This window comes from Prinia subflava, chromosome 4, assembly GCF_021018805.1.
Source record: "Prinia subflava isolate CZ2003 ecotype Zambia chromosome 4, Cam_Psub_1.2, whole genome shotgun sequence".
Lineage (NCBI taxonomy): Eukaryota > Metazoa > Chordata > Aves > Passeriformes > Cisticolidae > Prinia > Prinia subflava.
In genome coordinates this window covers 63308339-63331534 of record NC_086250.1, presented here as the reverse complement: position 1 = coordinate 63331534, position 23196 = coordinate 63308339, and the positions used below count along the sequence as shown (strand labels likewise).

At 39.7% G+C, this 23196-nt stretch overlaps 2 long non-coding RNA genes across 3 annotated transcripts; one reads left to right on the top strand and one right to left on the bottom strand.

Moving 5' to 3' along the window:
* Window positions 1-147: 147 nt before the first annotated feature.
* On the top strand, window positions 148-16009 carry LOC134549398 (uncharacterized). The gene is made up of 4 exons (XR_010080095.1): window positions 148-242; window positions 7755-7982; window positions 10822-10957; window positions 15542-16009. It is a non-coding gene; the product is annotated as an uncharacterized LOC134549398 (long non-coding RNA).
* Window positions 7805-14510, bottom strand: LOC134549397 (uncharacterized). 2 transcript variants are annotated; one of them, XR_010080093.1, is made up of 3 exons: window positions 14174-14510; window positions 11586-11704; window positions 7805-7944 (listed from the first exon to the last, which is right to left on the bottom strand). It is a non-coding gene; the product is annotated as an uncharacterized LOC134549397 (long non-coding RNA). The 2 variants fall into 2 exon arrangements; XR_010080094.1 differs by lacking the exon at window positions 7805-7944 and adding an exon at window positions 9545-9717.
* Window positions 16010-23196: the final 7187 nt, after the last annotated feature.

The window sequence follows — 23196 nt, the reverse complement described above, 5'->3', positions numbered from 1 at the left end:
CGTGGCCAAAAAATGTCAGAAACACTGGAACTCATCTCATTAAATGCAGGCATCCCAGGCATAGAGCCAGTCACTTAGGCTGTTTGGTTCGTGGAGAGAAAGAATCACTTTTGAAGCAGTCTAATAAAGATAAAAAAGGCCAGGTAACAGCTTTAAAGGTGCCTATTTCCCTGGTTTGTTTTTTGCAGGAACTCCAGGGGTGACTAGCTGTGATGGAAGCAGCCATACTGAAGACAGCAAGGGTAAGAGGATGCTATCACATTGCTTTTCATAATAATTTGAGATGAGGTGACTCCTTATTTTCTCCTATCCCCTCAAGTACCTATGACTTAGCTCAATTTGAACAGTGGCTTAGGAAAGGATCTGTATTTAATGTCAAGGCACTTTTTGTGGGAACATATTAAGAAAAGGATGTGGGAAAAATGTGAAAGCCCTCACCTCTGTTCATTCCTCTGTACTGATATTTCATTCCTCCAAAGGAGAAGGAGAAGCCACTGTAGACAGCAATTGGAGTAATGGCAAATATCAGCAGGGAACTGCACTGTGGGTGCCAAGTCTGCATCCTGGGAAAGACTTTGGCAGTCCAGTAGATCCAGAAGGACCTCACAGAGTTCTGTTCTGTCTGACCACTGGCACATGGCCCTCTGCAGACCTCCAACAGCAGCTGAGGACAGCAGGAGATCTGCCTGGACCTCAGTGATACAAGCAAGTTAGGGCTCCAGTTCTGATGCTCTGAAGCTGCTGCTCTTGTTCTGTCACACAGTCAAAGCACATCAGAGGGAAGCTGAGCTTTGAGATTTGGTTCTTAACTCATCATGGTGCATAAGAAATCAGTATCAGATAAAAAGAAAAAAAAAAATGTGGGGGGGGGAGGGAAGGAAGCATAGAAAGAGGATCATGAAAGATTAGTGCAGGTCTTGATCTAGGTGGCACTCTGCATGTTCTTTCAATGTTCACATTGTCTTTCAGAAGCCATCAGTTTCAAGACATCAACTTGCATTTGAAGTCTCGGTCCACCAAATGGCTTGTGCAGATTTTCCTCCCTTCTGACAGTTAATCTTATTTATGTTGAAATGTTTGGAAGCTCATTTTACTGCCATTTTGTTAATTTGCTGTTGTAATTAGTCTAGCTTTTTACATCAAGGTATTTCATCCCTTCCCTCAAAGCATACCTATTAATTACAGTTTCATCTTTCAAATTATTTAAGAATTGAAATAAGTCTGTGCAGCACTGCCAATATCTCAAAGTCTGAAAGCAGCCTTTCCACAGCAAAAGTCCCCAGTTGCCCCAGTAACAAAACTATGAGGTACAAACAGTAATAACAGAATTTTGGCTATCTTTCTAAGCCATTCTGCAATATGACATAATTTGAAAGTGAGACTGAAACAGCATGTGAAGGAACAGATATTTTGTGTTTACAGGCATCCATATTTCTACAGCTACAGCGCAAAAGCCTCAGCATCACTGACAGGCACTAGTAAGTCATGGAATTATAGAAACATGGACGATCCTCAGCTGGTACAGACCCACAAGCATGAAAGCCTGAATTTCAATAAGCTGTAAAAGTATACTGTTCACATCAGTGACAAAGTGTTTACCCTTTACTGGCGTCTGTAAATGCATTACTGAAGGTTTCACCACATACACATGTACCACATCTTGTTTTCAGAAACACACCACATCTACATTTTGAAATGTCTTGTTTTGAAAGAGGCCAAGTGTGTATGTGAAGTTTGTGTTATCCATTTGTTTTTTACAAATCAAGATAAGACTTAATCTTTGACCCACAATCTGGAAAATACTAATACCTTGATGTTTAAGAATCTGAACTCCATTAAATTAGGAAGTGTCAATAGATGCCTTTGAAATACAGATGTGATGTAAGTCTTGATTAACCTGGTTCCTCACATCACAGTTGACTACCCTTGCATGCACAAAGACCATCCCAATACCCCAAAAATGGACTCTGGAGGGGAGTTGAAGAGCCCTAGTAATTTAAATGTCTACTGTTATGTGTCTGTGAATAGAATAATCCTCTCCTTTTCTTTCCAGCCTCACTGCAGTCACCAGCCAAAGCAGCCCCCATTTGGGAGAGTGCTGGGGACAGAGCTGATCTCTGTGCTGGGCCTGCAACCACAGAGTGCTGGGAAAGCACTCATGTTTCCTTGAAAAGCACTCATGTTTCCTTGAATTGTCACACAGCCATTTTCACCTCACTGTGCTAGACACGAGAGGTCAGTGTAATTACCATAACCTGCTCCACACATCTGCTGCATCATGAATGGGTTTTGATCACCTTCCCCCAGAGCACCACTGCTCCATCATTGTGGTACTGAAGTGGTCACTACCTGCCATTTCCTTAAAAAACTCACAAATTCAAGGCTTGTGAGATCTTGCTGATATGTTTGCCTGTTAGGGAAGTCTCTGTAAGAGACAGGAGCCCACTCTCATACTGACTCATGACCACCTTCACATTTGTGTTATACACTTGAGGCAACCATCAGAAAACAGGCTGAAAAACAGAGGCCATAGTGAAGGATAAAAATCTCTCTGTAAAATTATCTGGGTTGCAATTATCAGCCTCAACATTTCATGTTCTATTTCTAACCTACACTACCAGCTCAGAGCCTGGAGACACCAATATGTTGTACCTTTATTTAATCACTTCCTGTGCACTGCATAATATTGTATCTCTTTGTAGGCTAGACGTTAGCAACAGCAGCATCAATAACTAATACTTTCAAATAAGATTTAATTCAGACTTTTTTGCCTTTACAATAAATAAATAAATATCCTCTCATTATCATTATCTTATTGTTAACAATCTTGCTTTTTAATATATTTTAGTACATAAATAACAATGTCATATCTTCTTAAAGACACACATCTATTAAAATAACCAACTTCAGGTCAAAAATTTGGAAAAAAATCCATGAAAAAAGCTATTATAGTACACGTAAAAATTATATAAGGGGCAAGAAGCTTTTTGTTCTCTGGAAATGCTCCTGAAATGCAGTAATTCATACACACTGAAAAGTTCATAATTGGTTATCCCTGGAAGAGGAGATTTTGGGAACTGTGAGACCCACAGAATGAAACTATGATGAAACACATGTAGGGATATGAAACATTTTGGTTCCCTTTGTGGTTATTTTTAATCTCAAAGCAATAATGACATCCCCAGAGTGTCATACTTTTACACAGATGATCTCATCACTTTCTCCTTTCCTTCAACAGAAATAATATTTAGAAGAAATACAATAAATGTAATGAAGCTGAGTTTCAATAAAAGACTAAATTGTGCAAAATTTAATGTAAAAGAATCTTGAAGAGAGATCATCAATGCAGTAATAAACATGTATCTATTTCTTTATTGTTCTACTGTGGAAGAGTGGATGCTGGCTCATGAGGAGTTTGTGTTTTCAGCTCTTAAAGCTGGGTTTTATAAGGGGTGGGTGTTGGGAGACCACAAACAAAGGGTCAGACAGGGAAACCAGAAAATTCACTGCTGTGGAAGCAAGTCTTAGGTGGAAATTGCTTCCATAAGTGAGCATAGAATGAGTGGCTGCAAAAGAAAATATGTAGTTAGTATTCCATGAATCACACACTGGTTTTATGAAAATAGTGAAAGACTGAATTAGATTTGAGTGCATGTGGTTTGTTCTTCTTCTCCAATCTGGGAATTAGCCTGCACTAGATGAGAGTGCAGTCGAGAAATGCCAGACATAGAGCCTGTATTTTGTGCTGGAATGCAGGTGGGGGTTTGAGAATGCAGCAGACCTAAAGAAACCCAAAGCTGACGAGTGGGACACTCAACACCAACCTTCCCACCTTACCTGGACCAAGTAATTTCTAAGAGAAGGATGCCTTGGTGTGAGAAGACAAGGAGTAAGTAATGTCCTTCCAAACTGAGGAAGGACATTCCAGAGACTGGTTTCAGGGGAATATGACTTTTGTGTGTCCACCTGAGGATCACAGTGTGTATGACAAACATCTGCCTAAGATGGAGGGACAAGGGTTGAGTGACTTCTACCATCACCTTTCTCAGAAGAGTTTCCTGATCACCAACAGCCACAAAAAGCAAATCCCAGCATTAGTTCATAGCAGCATGGATGGGTTTGGGGGCAGGAGTGGAAACATACCCTGACTCAGCAGCTCAACCCAGAGAGGAGGCTGAATCTGCTGTTCCCTTGTGTAGGTGGGTGGCAGCCAGCAAGGCAGGTGCTGCCAGGACTTGGCAAAGTGTGTTTGTGTGCATGGAACAGGAGCACTGCCAAAGGCAGACAGTTCCTGATGGCAAACACTTTGTGAATGCTGGCTGAGGCCAAAGCCAGGCTGTTTGCATAAGTGTCATGCTTCTAATAATGATCATATCTGATCCTAAATCATAAATGATCCTAAAATTCCCTCAAAGTGTCCTTTGGTGAAATCAATCCCTGAGGTTTTGGCAGCTCACTGAATATATACACTCATCTCTCAGTGACAGGACCTGATGTTCCCCAAAAATTCTTCTTAGTCACAGAAACCTTGCTTCCAGATTATTCCCATAGCTGTCTGATGGGTGTGGAGGTGTGTGATGGAAGCAGGAATTAATGAACATAAAACCACTACAAGGTGGCCAAGGTTTGTGTTGTTACAGAAGTGTGTCAGCAGCTCAAGTGTTGAGTGAAACTCATCTAAGTAAAATCAAATGATGCACAGACTGAGTAGGAATACAAAAGCCTTGAGTCAGTGGTTCTCACTATTATTAGTTGCAGGCAAGCAGTGCATATGCATGAGATTCAAACCACAAAAAATATGTCTAAGCATTAGACACCAAGAACCAGAAACAGCAACAGCAATAAACTAGAATAACTAATGTGGAGTAATAGTGCAGATGTATTAATACTTAGGAAGTAAGAAAGTTAAGTAAAAATATGAGTAAATTCTGTAAAAGTAAAACTTTAAAAGTAAAACTTTTTTTGTTCCCTCAAAGACCTTGTCAAAAATGTGATACAATTTAATTCTGACTCTACAACTAAAACCAACCACGTGTACAAGTCAGATTCACTGCAGAGAGTCACACACACTTTCAGTTCCAGATTTGTCTCTTAAGCTGGACAAATTGTTACATTGGTTTTTATAGCCTCAGTTCTTGTGCCTCACCTTAGAGGGTGCATAACTATTTTTCTATGTAACTTCATTTTTCTTTTTTTTATGATGAAATGCCCTGGCTTTTATTAATGTAGAGAAAGGCTTAGATACCCTGAATACAAATCAAAATGTGAGGTCAGAGGGAACAAAGGGGCGGAGAGAGGGACAGAGGGGAAATAAGAGAAAAAAAGAAAGAAAAGAAAGAAAAGAAAGAAAAGAAAGAAAGAAAAGAAAGAAAGAAAAGAAAGAAAGAAAGAAAGAAAGAAAGAAAGAAAGAAAGAAAGAAAGAAAGAAAGAAAGAAAGAAAGAAAGAAAGAAAGAAAGAAAGAAAGAAAGAAAGAAAGAAAGAAAGAAAGAAAGAAAGAAAGAAAGAAAGAAAGAAAGAAAGAAAGAAAGAAAGAAAGAAAGAAAGAAAGAAAGAAAGAAAGAAAGAAAGAAAGAAAGAAAGAAAGAAAGAAAGAAAGAAAGAAAGAAAGAAAGAAAGAAAGAAAGAAAGAAAGAAAGAAAGAAAGAAAGAAAGAAAGAAAGAAAGAAAGAAAGAAAGAAAGAAAGAAAGAAAGAAAGAAAGAAAGAAAGAAAGAAAGAAAGAAAGAAAGAAAGAAAGAAAGAAAGAAAGAAAGAAAGAAAGAAAGAAAGAAAGAAAGAAAGAAAGAAAGAAAGAAAGAAAGAAAGAAAGAAAGAAAGAAAGAAAGGAATCTACATGATTTTGCAGACATCTAATAAGCAGTTCCAGAAGGAGGATCACACCTCAGTCTCAGTGTCAGTCTCTCCCTTGAGCTGAGGTGTAGCACTGGTATCACACAGAACCAGCAACCTGTGTTTTTATATAAATAAGCCACGTCTGTGGACACCACATTTTCTGTACCTATATTTTTATATATATATGCCCACATGTCTTAGACTGATTAAATCTCTTTGATGGAGGTGGAAGCCTTTAGCCCTCTAGTTGCTGCGAGACTGAAGTAATTCTGAGATGGGGAAATAAGCTGTGTCTCATCTGAGCTATTTTGAAGTGTGCCATTTCTTTTGCAGTTCACCTGCATTTCAGTGCTCCACACCTCTCTGTTTATTTGTACTGCTCCCCTTTCAAGCAGAAGCACTGTTGAGCATCCTGTCCATGTAACCAAACCCTCTCTGGCCAAAGGGGTTCAATGCATTTCTTCAAGGAATTTGCAAATCCTACAGCAGATCCTCTGCAATCCAGGGGGAGCAGACCTCTGCCAGCAGCCACCTCTATATTGAGGCTCTTCAGGAAACCATCATGTCTGTGCCACTCTTGCACATTAACTCCTTTAAAAAAGTTGTTGGTGGTGGTTTTTTTTTTTCTTTATGAGCAATGGAACAAAAGGTTAAGGGCAGGAATGCTTGTAACTGACATATCTGTTTTCTCCTCATGTTTTTGTCAAAGGTTGCCCATTTGCTGTTCCAGTAGAATACAATAATTTCTGGTGTTTTCTACATATCAAACAGTCACTGCAGGGACACAAGCCTTTTTACAGAGACTTTTATTCAATATGTTTAAACATATGAAGCAAAAACAACTGCTTTAAAGCTAAATATCCTTTGCTTCAGGCACTTGCTTCTTGAGAGGTAAATGAGGTCAAGAGGGTGATGTGGTGTGTGTAAATTTAACAAGGCAGAGCCCAGCAGAATAACTTATAGGCCTGGATCACTGAGTGCTGCTGTATCCTTTGCCTGGATGCAAACTTTACATGAAAAAATAAAGAAAAAGATTTGTCATCTAAAAAATAGAGTGTATTGAAAAATAGGTCAGCATGCCATGTGCAATTCGTAATGCACATTACCTTAAGTATTCCTCAGGGCTTGACCCTTAAATGTGAAAGGAATATAAAAAATTGTTAGGACAGAAAGGAGACAATACCTTCTGTATTTTCCTAGAATAAAGGCCTTCAATTCAGCCTTATTCTTGTACCACATCAGAGCATAGTGCTAAAAAATTCAGGGACACATTGAAAGACAACTTCTAAGATAAAGAACCCTTTTAAAGAACTAGGCTGTCAAATGATTGTTTAAATAATTGTAATACATTTTCATTGTGATGAACACATAAAAAATATCTCTTTTATTAGTGTTGGGAAAACAGTGGAATGTACTTTCTCTGAATTCATAGGTATTTAGACAGACCTGAGACTCACAAATCAAAAGCTGTAGATAGAATGAATGAGTTTATGAAAGGTGAGATAAAGCATAACTTCTGCATTTCATATCATTCCTGTCCCTTTCCCATGACTACTCAGATGACTGTAATTTTTGTACATACTGATGCTTGAGAAGGAGATTTTGCTCATAAAAATATGAATAATGATGTTTTTAAAATCTGTTCATTCAGAGAGTATGTGCTGCCCAGATTACTCATGAACAGTAAAGGATACAACCAGAGATGTTGAGTTAAACATAGAAAATTTAGGAAGTGACAGAAATAGCTGAGTAACCCTTTTCAATGCCTTTATGTATGTGCAATATTAGATAATTTTAATTATATAATCCTACACTTCCCCCCCCCCAATATATTCCAGATAGCCACGTTATAAGAGCTCAAAAATGCATGTTTTCTTTATCATAACTTCGATTCTGCTCAGAGGCATTTTTTGTTTTGCAGGTCGGATCCCTGGTGTTCCTGAAATACACAGCAAGGAGGTCAAGAGCAATGCAGGCACCAAGCCCTCCCCTGAGCACGGCGTGGTGGGGCCAGGGTGGAGCTCAGCTCTTCGGGAGCCCCCAGGAGCTGGCATGCAGCACCACATCTCGCCTGTCTTCGTAAAGAGTGGCCAAGCTTTCCCCTTTGAGCTCTGCTCACAGGAAAGAGGGATTTAAATATTTATTCGTGGTATGTAAACTGTGGGACAGAAGCAGTTCTTCAAGGCAGAACGTTTGATTTCAGTTCAGCATGAAGCAAAATAAATGATTTCCAAAATAATACACCCACTAAGACTTTTTGATACCAATTAGGGTAATTTTTTACTTGCACACTGTTAGGATATAAATCCTAGGCCATGTAAATGTTTAAAAGCTCTGTCAGCCCAAGGGAGGTCTAGCAAAAGTCTACTGGTGACAAAAGATGTACCTTAATCTTCTCAATATTTTTATAGCTGCTGTTGAAATGTGTAAGACACTGTTCTGATCCAATTTCTGCCACAGCTTCTGAAGATTTACAACAAATGATTGCTTTGCCAAAGGTAATTATTCTAGGAAAAACTATCAGTTTAATGGGGGAAGAAATTGAGTAGAATGCTTATTTTTTATGCTTCAAGAGGTCAAATCTCTGCTTTCATTTGAGTGAATGGTTTTAGGGAGATGTGGGCAGTTAGTTTTCAGTACAATCTATTTTATTCAGATATGAGACCAACAATGCAAAAGAGGGAAAATTTAAGCACTGCATATTGTATGACTAGATCAGGAGGAACATATATTATAAATTATTTTCTTGAAAGAAATTGATTCATATTTCCATTGTCCACATGAGATGATCTCTGTGCTGAAATAAGGCTTACCCCTCTCCCCTTCCTTTGACAAAGCCTGGTTCCAGTTTTACACAAACGAAATAGTGAGAGGGAAGTTAAATAATTTGCCCAAGGTCACATAAAAAACTGATAGTGGAATTAGAAATTGAACCTACATTATCTGGTTCCTCAAAAGGTTTAGGTACTAATGTGCCCATTTTTCCTATGTATTTCTTTTTATTTCACTTCTGTGTTTGACATTTCAGGCAGTATTTTTCTACACCCTTTCTTTGTTAATCCTCAGAAGCTTTGCAGGGTCACAATAGCAAGACACACACCATATCAAATATCTGCCATGTACAGAGCAATAGCTGCCTTCATGCAGGGCCCAGAGTTAGGCAAGAATAAATTAACACCATGTCCGATAATTCACTCTTTTCTGCTACTTGATGTAATACATAAGTCAGCCAGAGGACCAATGACTAACTTCAAATACAAAGAAAGATGACACAAGGGCTTGGGGCTGGGTTTTTTTTCCCAAATCTTTGGTATTTATTAGGGTGGTTTTACAGCAGATAATCAGCTAACTGGATTTGTTAGTAACAACCAGTCTCAAACAGCTCCCAAACTCCTAAGAATAAAGGAACTGAAAACTTCTTATCTGTGACACAAGAAAAAAGAGTGTCATTTTTAATCTTCTCTTTCGAACCCGGCCCGGCAGGCAGTGTGACAGTCTCATTGGCCTCTGTGCTCAAACGAACACGACAGCTGAACTCACTTGTAATTCAGCAGGGCAATGAAAGATGGGCTTGGCAGCTTTGCTGGACTGGGGCTGCTTAGTTCAGTGTGCTTGAAGCCCTCTTGAAGCTGGACTGCCCCAAATGCCAGGGGACACACTGAACAGAGAAGGAGGAGGTTCATGGACCTCTTGGCAGGTAGAATCCAGCATGAAGCCCTCCCCGAGGATGTGCTGCCATCCTCAGTGACACAGAGCAGGGGTTAAAGCCTGATTGTAGAAACTCAGCCAAGTCAAGACTCCTGCCAGCCCTTTTAGGATTCCTAAACTCCAAAGCTTTCTTCTGCCAAAGAGGTCCTGAGCACCACAGAAGTGGTAGGTCTACGCTAGAAATACAAAACAAAACCTTGTGTTGGGAGGAAAGGGTTGAAAGCACAAGGATGTCAAAGAGGTAAATTCACTCAAGTGACCTTGCAGCTGAGAATGCTAAAAATGTCAGAGTGGGGAAACCCCAGTTACTATGCCTAGTGTTGTTCTCCCTGTTTTCAGAAGTAGAATTCCTGTGTAGAGATAACACACTCTCACACACACACTTGGGCCTCCTGATGGAGAGAGAGAGAGAGAAACCAGAGGCTCAGAGACCATAAAGGCACAGCCTTGTGATAAAGTGCACAGTCATGAAACCCTTTGACACAGTGGGGCAGGCAGGGGCTCACACACACACACATTGCTAGGATGAACTGAGCCTGCAGCAGCCTGTGTCCCCATGTGTCTCTGCCACCAGGCATTGCTAATAAGGTAATGAAATAAATCTACTCCTTGCATTTCAGCTGTGGTTTGGTGGTCACCTTGGTTACCTGCATCTGTGGATTCACATACCTTGGAAACAGCATCAAAAAGTCACATGGTATTGAACAGATCCTGGAGTTATCCTCTGTGTTTTGATTTACTCCTTAAAATTAAAAATCCATGATGCCAGCCAGAAGAACCATTATCTTAGATATTTGTAGGTGCATCTCATTAAACATGTTTAATAAAATAAAGTCTGCTGCACAGACCAAGCATTTTTATAATTGTTTCAGCATGTTTTATTCCACCTTGGCGTAGCAAGTTTCCCTTAAAGCAGAGATTGGTTTCAGTACTTCATCTCCACAGGGCAGTGTAACTTCAACTTATTATTTATGTATAATTGCAGTTTGCCTGAATTAGACTGTAATTACAGCCCAGAACCCACAGTTCTGCATCCATTTCAACTTTCAGATTTTTTTTTTTATTGTTAAGATTTAGTTTCTATTTTTTCAGGTTCTTTTGCTCTGAGTAGAAAACCAGATGAATCTTTTTGAGGCTGTGTGTGTAATTTGGGCTGTAATGGAAAAGTGTGTCAGCTTTATCAGTTTTCTCGGATCTTAGAATGTGGCAAGCTGATTTCTTTGCTGAATTCTTTCCCCCTCTTTTTAAAACATAAATTCTCTTTCCTTTTTTTAATGCAGACAGACAACGACCTTGTACTTTATATGGAGTGCTTCATCCTTGCAATCTCAGAGCACTTTATAAATAGATAGAAGACATCAAAGAAGAAAAAGAGTGCTCAAGGGCAGAAGCATCACACCATGGGTCTTTATTAAGGTAGTAAACCATCCTTTACTTAAAGGGACCATCCCCTATATCTTTTATTTGTTAATAGAGTTACTGCCTCCTCCAATTTACCTCATGTGTCATGGGACTGAAAGGAGAGCTGAATCAATCAGTAAACTTCACAAGAGAAAAAAATTAGGCTTGATTAATTTGCTTATTACTGTAGAATTGCACCTTGAGAGTCTTTTAGCAAAAAGAAATAGGTGAAAATAGGTGAAATATCACCTTTCCCATGAAAAAAAAAGCCCACCATCTTTCAGCCAAAATTTACTTTGAAGTACAGCTTCAGGACAGAGGCTTTGCAAAGCTGCAGGTCCAAACTGGATTTGACACTTGATATTTTCTCTGTTCAGCCACCAGGTTAAATTAAATTCTTACATCTAGATTGATCACTTTATCTCAGTCCAAGAAAACTTTAATATTCCAAAATAAAGTGAAACCTGATTATTATGTAAGTGTTTTATATTCAAAATATGCTTTATTGAAAAACTGTTTTGCCAGGAAACAGACTCCTTTTGCTAAGAGACATGGTACTGTGCTCTTCACCAGCACACGCCCATTGCAACAAGCTGCAAAGGAATCCCCAAAGATAAGATAGCAGAGGAGTGTTGATACCTACTTTGTGATTACCAGCATTGGGGGATAATCTGAATTGCAACATCAGTATCTTCACGCCTACAAAGCTTCACTGGTTCAGTATCCACGGGTAACTAGGACTGTTGCCCATCCAAAATTCACCTATCAAAATAAATATGAAATCTACTGTTTAAATAAAATATTTCTCTTTAAAACGTGACTGCTTTCCATGAAATTTAAAATCAAATACCAGGCTATGTACTCTTAGAGTTCAGAAATGCTGGTGTGGTGCTTTCTGAGGATGGCACTTGCATTTCTGGTGCTGCAGGTTCAGACCTCCTCTGGTGCAGAAGAGCAAATGCCAGGATCTGCAGCCATGGTGGGGAGGGTTTCATCCCTTAGAGAAGGCATGGTCATGAGCTGCCTCTACCTCCCAGAGTACTGTGTGGCATTTTCTAATCAAAATTTTCCACTTTTTGATCAAAATGCGTTGTTAGGCTGTCACATTTTTTATAGTCAAAAGAAAAGAAAATGGTGGATTAAATGAACCCAAATGTGCTGCTGTTTATCTTCTGGAGTGAATAATTTTATCAGGATCATCAAATTTCCGTGAAACCTGTGTTTGTACTTGCTGTGCTGATGTTAACAAAAACACCACTCCCACATAGGAATTCCTTAGCTCAGAGCTGGGACATTCTTACCACGAGCTGACCTCAACACTTGCCACACATGCCATGAGTGAGGAGCCCTTCCGTGGCTTCTCCTGGGGTGGTCTGGAGGATTGATGCCATGCTAGAGGAGAGATTTCCACCTTCCTTTCAGGGAGATTTGTGCCCAGTATCTCCTGTCCCACACAGGGGTTGTGGAGCAGCTGTATTGTCTTGGGGTAGCAATCTTTACTCCACCAGATTTATTGTACTTGCTCAACTCTGGGACATTTCATGCCCCCTTTTTTTTTTTCTATTTCCTTGAAAATCATCTAACCACTAAAGGTTAAAAAAAAAAAAAAAGTTTTAAAGAATTCAGAATGAATTTACACTCAAGCTACCGCCTCAGCAAGAAAATAAATATTTGTGGCCATGTCTGAGAAATGCATGACAGTCCCCTAATCCATTGCCAAGCCTGAAGGCAGCGTTTGGTGCCTGGCCCCTCTGCAGCCTGCACAAGCAGCTGATGAGGCTGTCTCAGAGCAAATATTTGAGGCTTGGCAAGAATACAGCGCTCTCCTGTTGTTTCCTGGATGACATGTTTGCTCTGAATGAGCTCTTGGAGCATCAGGGTAGTACAAAAACATTTTGGGATAAGATCTCTTCCAGAATATATGCAGGATCCAGCGACTGCTTCCCTGGATGGTTAAGAAAGTGGGAGATTTTTCCTCCTGTGAGACAAGTTTATCTTGTTGATGTATCTGGTTACTAATTCTATTATGAAGATAAACAGAACTGTTCACACTGAAGGCTAAACTTTTAAGTATTGGAAGTGTGGAACTCAAATATACAAGATAAGAGAACAAAATGAAGGAAAGATAAGGTAATAAATTGTAGCAAGGACAAATATTGGGTTTTATTAGCAGTGATCTCAATTTAAAAAATCCCAGACGACCAAACCGTGTGTGGTCCTGAACTCTAAACAGAGGCACTTAGCAAATGCCATACAAGGAATCTTGAGTTAATGTCACAGCCCTTCAGTACTAAACAGTGAAATCTAATCAATAGCTTCTTTCTGAGCAATGGGGTTCATGACCTGGGCCATCCACCACCAGGGTCTCATGTAGCACTGTATGAAGGGCAAGGGCTGTTGTTGTGTTTGGTGCAGTTTTTAACACCCCCTGTAACATTTTATGAATACAGTTATTTACTCTACAGCATCAAAAGGTGTGTCATGATTTATACTGACAGGTTAAAGGTAATCTGATTTGCCAACAGAATTCCTGAAGCATCTTTTCAGTAGAGTCAAATGCATCTATATTTCTATTATTAAACTTTTTATAGCCTGCTGCAGGATAGTTTATTAACACATTTTGAAAATAGTAGTGCTAAAAATCAAAAGGCAAAATCAGAAAATTAGTTAAAAGATTGAAAGATGTAATTTCAAACCCAGGTGGAGGCACTGTTTTGCAAACATCCCACTTCCTTTCAAGCCCTGAACAAGCCTTTGAGTAACACAGAGCAGCTTAGATCCACTAACAGAAACAGAGCTGCACAAATGGATTTATAGAAGAAAGGAGAGGTATTGTTCTTTTGCTAATTAAAAAAATCCTGACTAAAACCACCAACTCAAGCTTTGGAATTCCATTAGAGTTTTAAATAAGTTGCTCCATTTGGGAAGCCTGGGATAGCCCACACAGCCCAGAAGCCACAGCAGCAGCTCAGTCCCTTGGAGAGGAGGTGCTCTGGAGCTGGCAGCAGGGCCAGGGGGACTGACAAGGCTGACACCTAACTCCAGAGCCAATGGAGACTCAGGAAGTGTGGGGACATTCTCAGGAATCCCTGTCTGACACAGACAGACCCTGAGTGCTAAAATTCCTGCTATTTTCAGTTGTATTGGCTAACTCCTCCTTACAAGGCTATTACATGAGTTAATAAATAACAAATATTACCCAAAACAACAAAAGTGTTGTGGCATTCTCACCATGATAATGGTCCATCTTCTCATTCCAGGACATAAATAAATGTAGCACATGAGGCTTAGTTGCCACAGTCCAGCACAAGAACCAGTTCAGCTGTCAGTTTGGTTAACACAGTGCTGAAAGCACAAGCCTTCTGCTCCATCCTCTCTAATTCAAACAACAGCTCCACTCAGATCAGTGGCTCAGATCAGGAGAAGAAAGGGGTCTCAAGCCCTGCTGGGATGGAGCTGTGTGGGGTTGCAAGCACTGGAGTTCTAGGGCCTCACTGGAGCAGTTGTTGTTTAATGCTGCATTTCATCAACAGCTTCACTTGAGATTGGAGGTCTGACCAATACTGAACCCTTCTGTTTTACTCAACAGAGTTCAATTTAACAAGATGAATTCTAAGAGGCCCATTAAAATAGGAAAAAAAGCTGAACTTGAAGTCTCATGACCTTGAACCAAATGATCTTGTGACACCAATACATGTGGAAAGAATAGTATGCAGAAACATGTGATTAGGGATAGAACAAAACAAGTGAGAGTGGAAAAGAAGAATGAGGGAGAAAGCAAGCAGAGAGGCAAAAGTTCATTCCTGTGCAGTTGGTAACTCAGCCATAAAGACACCTGGACTAGGGAGTGGAGCTTACAGCCTGTCTGCTTCATTCAGAAGCTGAAAAACCCCAAAAGCCAAAACCAAAACCCCTAAAGCCAAAACCAAAACCCATTGCCCATCAAGCACTAATTAGAAGACATACTCATATTTCATTAAAGTTTGGTCTTTATTTTCTACAGAGATCAAGATCAGAAATCTTAAAATGAGGAGAAGAAAAAACAAAACAGAAGTTTTATGTGTAAAAGTCTCACTATTTTAATCCAGCCAATTTCATGTTTTTGGCATTTGGGTTTACTATACTAAGAGTTGAATTAACTATACTAAGGTACGTGAGAGCAGCACTCATGCTGAAAAATCACATGTGCTACCATATGCAAAATGGCAGATTCATTTTGCTAGATTCATTAAAAAAGGGAATTTAACACTGTTAATTGCAAGGATTCACCTTCATCAGAAAAATTTAGCTCAGAACACTGCCTTACTTCAGGCTGCAATTAAGAGCAGGAACAGCAGGTCTGTGATTTCTACTTTCATCAGAAAAAATATCAGCAATTCCATTTTGAAACAGAAGACAAGTCTACAGAATATTCTTAATGTGCCATTGCTGATTTTACTGCTTAAATTTTAGTTGCTGTCATTCACAGTGGTCTGTTCAGAAAATAAATGAAAATATATTTCTTGGAAACCATTATCAATTGTATGTATTTCATCATAGACACTTTTTTTTTTTTAACATCTGGTGTCTAATTTTATATTTACTCTCGTGTGTTTACAGGAAGCTATGAAGACCCCTTTGCCTTTTATAAATGAAGAGATTTTTGCACATAATTCAGTAAGTTTGATGCTGATATTGGTTCTTACCCAGCTAACATCTTACAAAAGCCATTACCCTCCTTTACCTTTCCACAAGTTTTTCCATTTGTGCTTTGAGCAAGGTGAAAGAGCTTCCACGTGGGGAATTTGTGCCTGCTGAGTTGGGTGCTTTGAGGGACAGGTTAAGAGACACAAATCTCCCAGAACCAGTGCTGACCCTTGGGCCAGCAGATGTGAAGCCTGGAATTTGTACACTAACAGGTCAGGAAAGCAAAAGGTTTGAAAGGAAGGCTTTTATTTTTGGGATCCAGGCTCTCCAAAGTGGTTGAAGGACTGGGACTGCCCCGTGCAGGCTGGTGGAGCCTGGCCTGCAGCAAGCCCTGAACTCCATCAGGGTGGGCTTGTTATCACTGTCGTGTGTTTGACACCCCACCAAGCTGCTGAGGGCAAAGAGGATAAACCTAACCTGCACTGATAATACAACCCAGTAAAATAATCTAAAGTAGACGATAAAGGTGGATAGATAAAGAAAGATTAAGATGGGAAGATTAACAAAATGCAGCAGCTTTCTGCATGGTGTGAATGAGGAGCTCTGGCATCAGCCAAGCAGACACCAAGGCAGGTCCAGCACCAGCACCTCCATGGCTGAAAGAGGATGCTGTCCTAAAAGTCTCCAGGCTTTGCTATAGAAAATGTCTGAATGGAATTACTTGAAGAACACATGTTGTAAATTCAATTTCTAAGCACACAGCATGTGAAGCTTTCCTTGAAGCACATACTCATATTTTCCATGCAACTTGGGGCCTCTGCTATCATTGATGCCCCTTTACCAGAGCCTACCTTCTCCATTTGGTCCATTACACAGCTTTTATTCTATCTCTGCATAAACTGTGGTAGAAACTTGTTCTCTAAAAGACCATTTTTTCTTAAAAACAAGAAGCTTTTTGCAGTTTGTTAGTCTATGATTTTGCTTGTGCTTAAAATCTAGCAAGCATTTTTCCATTCTGTGTTTCTATTTACTTTTGAGCAGGCTGTCAAACGTATACTGATGGCAGACATAGTTTTAAAAAGCTGCATTTCCTTTCTTTCCTTTTTTTTAATTTTTCTAGAAATCATCAGTCAGTCACCAGAACTAAAATATTCTGTCTGTAATTATTTTAGCCTGCAGGTTTAAAAAGAAAACCAGAAACTAATTTTATGAATAAAAGATATGACTGAAGTCTACTAGAATGAATTGAATCTAGGCCAAGACTCTGTCAAAGTGACTTGTAGACAAGGCTTGGGATTGAAGTCCTGAGTTTTGAAGACTGTCCATTCAGTTTACTCATTGAAAATTCAATAAAAAATAATGGAGTCATTTGAGGTGTGACAGAGGGAGGTCTGGCCTGTGATTTCTTGTTACATAATTAAAATGAAGAACTAGTGCCCAAGAGTTAGGGTTCTGTTATGTACCTGTGCTGTCTCGATGTACAAGTGCTGCAAAAACTCATTTGAAGGATAACAGGAAACAGAGCAAAAATATCACTGTGGCCAGGAAAGGAGAAGACTGTGGGAGGAAGAAGGCAGAGGTACAGAGCAGGATAATCAAACATTTCAGAACATTGCTCAGTCATGAGCTCACAGCAGAGACCTTTTTCCTGTAAAGAGAAGGAAAGGTTAAGCATCAGCCGTGCTCAGCCTGCCTGGGCTTCAGCGTGGTGCAGTTGCTAAGCTCCCCACAATAGGCATCCAAACATATGCATTCAGAAAGCAGTGTGAATCATCCTGGAGTAATGATAACTGAAGAGACACAAGGAATAAAACAAGCAGTCAAAACTCAGTGAGGCACTCTGAAATTTCATTTACGAAAGAAATGGAAAAAAACAAAAGTCCACCCTCAGGTCTCTAAAAATAGCCGCAGAAAATTATCAGTTGAGATTCAGAGAAACACTCTGCTTCCTCAGGCCTGCACAAAAGGATGCCAGCTGACAAGGCCAACTCAGGTTGTGAGAGGACAGACACATTTGACTCTGCATGTGAAGAATTTCATGGTTGCATTTGTAAAGGCAGAAATGCTCATCACTGCTGGAAGCTCTGAAGCCATGCTTTCATTCAGCAGAGCTGGCTGGCATCACTCACAGTCCAGAGACAGAGGAAATTTCTCTCTTTTCATTATGTTTTGTTTTGGTTTGGTTTGTTTTATCCTCAAGCCCAGTCTGTGGTTTGAGCTAAAGCTACTGTGAATATTTTGCAGATTTTCTTCTGGTAAGACAAGCTGGTTGATGAGAGACCTTGCTGATCATGAAAACCAATGTACAGTTATCTCCCAGGGAGAGTTCAGTCAGCTGAGAAACTCACAGCTGGCTTAAAAGGAGAGAGATAGAAGCAGGAGGTAAAGTTCAGGGTAGCAGAGAATTTTAGGAGGTGAATGGGATGGGATCAAACAAGAGGTGAAGGCAGGACACTGGGTGCTGGGAGCTGTTCTGCTGATCACAGCCAAAGCAGAACACCCTACATGAGCCATGGACACCAGCTCAGAGCTGCACATTTCTTATGTTGTGCAGAATTCACTCCCTGGAAATGCTGAAATTCAGGACATTCTTCAGTTAAGGGGCCTTGGAATTGATTTGGTTTGGCCAGGTTATACCTACACAAAAAATTATCCAAATAGCAAGCAGCAAAAGTGATGTTTGTCTGTCTTCCTTTTCTCTCACATGGATTTTTGTGCTGAACAGGAGTCATTTCAAGCTGTGGAAGTCTTAAAGAAAAGCTGAAAAAAAATTAATGTCCTAGAGAAGAGAGAGAGTTGAATTCACAAGTCTTGCCACCTTCCCCTCCAGAGAAGTTGGGTGGAACCACAGCCTTCTAAGGTCTAGCAAAAGAGAAGCACGGAGGAAAGATTTTTGAAAGTAACATTAAACTGTATAATTAAAAAATACTTCCATTTAAAGCAGTGTGCAACATCTGTGGTGAATATTTTCCTGAATTTTTCCAAGAGGACAATCCTAGTCAAGATGAAACTTCTGGAGGCAATAGTGGTTTTGGTACCTAAGGATATTTCTTTTTTTTTACTTCCATGGTAAAACAGTAGTCTCATAAACCTGTGACAAATTTACTTTATCAGCAGCTCATCAGGAAAAGAGTAGAGCAGAAAAGGGAAAAACAATGAAATACAAGATACCAGTTTATGGTCCAGATCACTTAGTATTTCTCTTAAGCAGGTTTCAGTACTGTGCTCAAGTAGTGACATCCATGGAAGAGGCTTTATCACTTTCTTAGCTAAATATGCCAGTATTTATGCCACTTTCTTAGCTAATATGTTAGTATAATAAGAATTTTGCAGATTAAAGTGGGAGGATCAGAATAAAACAATGAGTTTCAATGTCAGATATGCATTTTTAGGCCTGTGCAGCAGGATGGTGACATTTAGCAGTATTCTTTGAGGGCATGGACTTCAGAGAAAACTGAGTGTGGTGGAATGAGATTGAAGGATGCAAACATCAGCACTGTTTGTTTGTTTACCAAAGTCTGAGGATTTCATCTAAAAGTTCTTGCAGGAAGTGTCTCAGTCCTGAAGGAATGAGAAAGTACATCAGAATTGTGACTCCAAATATAAAACACAAATGCAGATTGAGCCTTCCTGCTCACTCACCTAAGAAGCATTTAACAGCTGAGTATCTCCACTGGGAAACCCCTGACTTTAAGGTACAAAAACCTGGTGGTAAGAAATTCAAGATTAATTTATTTAAGTTCTAAGATCTGATCTGGCCTTTTGGTCATATTCTGAGCCTCCTGGAGATTAAAAATCTTTTAGAAGGGTGGTGCCTTTCTCATTAAGTTAAGGGGATGCTTCAGCTTCACCAGAATCTGACCCTACTTGCCACTGCCCAGTTTGGCAGGGCCCACTGGCAATGGAACTGCAGCAGAGAGCACAGTGTCACCTGCAGCTGTGAGGTTTATCCTGCCAGTCAACACCTTCCCACAGCCTTAAGCCTGGTCTGTCCCTACTAACCTGAAAACCCACAAATATAACATTTTTGAGTAACATAAAGGGCTAACAAAGATCAGAGCAAAAGCAGAACAAAGTCTTAGCAGTAACAGACATCATTAAGTGATAAATGCTGAGAATTACTGACTGATTTGGCTCGATGACACATCCCTATTGAGCTGTACCACAGTGTTCCACATGCAAATTTCCAGGTTTTCAGGACACAGAATCTCAGAATCTCAGAATGGTTTGGGTTGGAAGGGAGCTTAAAGGCAGTTTAGTTTCAATCCCTACTGCCATGGCCAGGGACATCTTCCACCAGACCAGGTTGCTCAGACCCCATCCAGCCTGGCATTAACAATGGGAAAAAATTCAAATCAAAGTCATACAATGGCCAAGAACCTTATGCTAAGGGTTATCCCACTATACCCAAATTTTGAATGGTTAATATTAATGTTGAATAATGTTGAATAGCATTGAATATTTCTTTTTTTTTTAATTATTTTGATTGGTTTGGTTGTTTGCCTTAAACTTGGTGAAGGGGAAGAATAGACAAACTATGAACAGAGAACTGTCAATGTGTCTGTAAGACCAGACTGATCAGGCTAAAAATTAACCTGGCTGCAAGTAAATGACAATATCCTGACTGCAGGAACTGTCATACTGTGATGATGAATTGGGCAAGGAGAGAGCACAGAATCTGTAGCCAACCTCTAGTGAAACTGAGCTGAACTTCACATGGATTAACTAAGAGTACAGCTAAATCTCCAGGTTATCTTCTTCCATTTCCACACAGGCTAACAGGAGAAGCTTGTGCCTTCTCTTCATTAAGCCCCAGGTCTTATCCACTACTGCCATGTCTAACAAGCAGGAATAGGTTTATTTATGTTCATTTGTATGGTCTGACAGATCCTATCAGCAAAAGCATGCATCTGTGTGTACTTTAAAACCTGACCCCACTCTGTGACTGACATAATTCTACTCTAAATCAAGGTAAACTTAACCCTCTTTGCACACAACCCTTCAAACATCATGGAACTGCAAAACAGAAGGGTTGAAATCAGCTTTTCAGACTAAAAAATATATACACATTTCAATAGCAATATTCTGTCTGATGAAAATGAAAATTTAAGATTGAATACGAGGTCCAAATAAATAAAAATCACACACTGAAAATCATCTCTGTGATCACCACCTCTCAAGTTTCAAATGTACAAGAGAGAGGTGAGCAATGCTCAGAACTGGTGTCACCCAAGGGTTTCCTCAGCCACTTTTACTCAACAGGAAGAGATCCCTTCCTTCTAGAAAAGACTACCTTGCTCCCAGCCCCAGAAAAGATGAGGTGGTGTAGAATAACCTCCAGCTCCTAGCTGTGACCCCTTCTGGCTACTGCAGAAGTTATCCTGTCCTGGCTGGAACAAGGACAGTACATTGTTTTAAAATCAACAGTTTTAAATCAATGGGTTTATGCTTTGCCATGCTTGTGATACTTGTCACTTAATGTTCCCCCATTCTTTCCTGGATGCCATCATGTAAAATGATGTAAATGTAAATGATTCTTGACAAGCAACACTAAAAATGGCGCATAAAATCATAAAAATAATGAAAGCTGGATGACTTGTATTTCATATTAAAGGATGGTTGGTTACTGGGAGTTGATAGCTTCCTCAGGAGACAAACACAAGTGGAGTGTAAAGGCAGCAGAGCCTGCAGAGCAGCAGGAGTTGGACTTGAGCTGGACTCGATGGTCCCTGTAGATCCCCTCCAGCTCAGGATATTCTGACCTGCTCTGCAGTGGAGTAGGTGAGCTCCATCTTAGCATCATGTGCTGCTGTGAGCTCCACACATAAGAGTCCATACTCCAAAGTCCTTCTGTCTCCAGCTTCAAAATCCTTCTGTCCACTCAGACTCTCAGCTCCCAACACAAAGACGTGGTCAGCCAAGCTACAGAGCCTCAGTGTGCCCAGTGTCCAATGGCACTCACAGTGTGTCTAAGAAAGAAAACCTGAAATACCATCCCTGTTTGCTGGGCCAAAGACAACATCCCCATGGCTGTGCTGCTAGTTGCTTGTAAACATTGGAAGATGAAGAAGGTTTCTGGAGCCAAACATAATTTGAGGGCATTTAGCCTCTTGTTCATTTCCAGTTTCAGAATAAAAGAAAGAGGACTGCTGTAGCAATTAATTAAGTTGATTAGATACAAAATTTCTCATCAGGTTATTTTGAACCAAATGTAACAGTTCTTAAGAATGTGATTTATATAAATAAAAAGTTTTGTGTCCAGTCCAGAGACCTTATTTTCTTTGACATTTATACTGAAAGCAAAATTCAGGTATTTAACGTAGTAATTTCTCTTATATTCCACTTATTCCCAAGCATTTTTAAATTACCATTTAAAAAATCATTCATTTTTATTTTACTTCCCAATCTGACACATAGGGTGAAAAGAACTTCTCAATAATTACCAAATAATTTATGACCAAATAAATTTGTAGACAGCACTAATTTAATAACCAGCCAAGAGGTGACAGTCCAAAAAGATTTGTGGATGTAGCCTCATACCTGAGAGTAGTCAATGACATATTAAATTAAATATCTCTCTCTGGTGGAAACCAACTAAAAGCCTAAAGAAAGGATTTATTAAGTCATTTGTCACTAAATTCAGAATTTTCTTAATACACTAGAATTACTGGAAAATTCATCCAGCCAAGTATGAAAGGGCTCAAAGGACTCCTGTCTTGAAGAGGCTAAAACCCTCCTCTTTTTCAGACACAGGTCCTAAAAATTAGGTTTTCTATGATCCCTTGTGCTGTCTTAGCCTTACAAATGCTTATAAATTACAGCAAAAATGCTATTGAAATTACTGTAGAATTTATAATCAGCACAATAGCAGTATTTGTCATTGAAGGAAGACAGACATAAACATTCCCAAACTGTGGTAACTTGGGAATAGGATCAGTATGACACATCTGCCATAGCCATGACTGGCAACAGCTTCAATATCTAACTATATGGAGGAAAAACAAGCTGTCTGATGAGCTGATGCAGTATTTGACACTATTTCCTCCTTTAGGTTGCAACAAAACATGACTGTCAATAAAACCCAAGGACAAAGTGATCTTGCTGTAGAAGACTATAACTCTTACTGATCTTGGCAGGAGTTGTGCCAGCTTGTACAAGCCCTCGGGCTGGGGCAAACTGTGCACTTCCCAGATTCTTGCCTTTACTGCATATTTCATTATCTCAGCATATTCATTATTGCTATAAATTTTTATTGAAAGCTATTATGCTGTAATAGATCCAATAGCAAATTGATTTGAATGAATGGGCTTCTGCATGTGATGGGCTTTAGGTCTGCCCCATGGAACAAACAGGCATCTTCTGGAAATACAATTGACAGAAGCCCTTGCACATTTTTTGGCAACTTCAGAAAGAGCTTTTAAGTGAGATGGTCAGCTTGTGCACTGAAACTTTCTATTTGAAAATTTCTTTCTCTCATGTGCTTTATGGGGGTTGGATAGCCACAGAGGCAAGAATTTGGAGTGCTAAATGTACTTGGAGTACACAAGAGGGCACAATTTAGGAGGGGAATTTCTGTTGTGATGCCTCTGGACAGTGAAGTTTGCATCTGACCCCTCAAAGGATGAGAG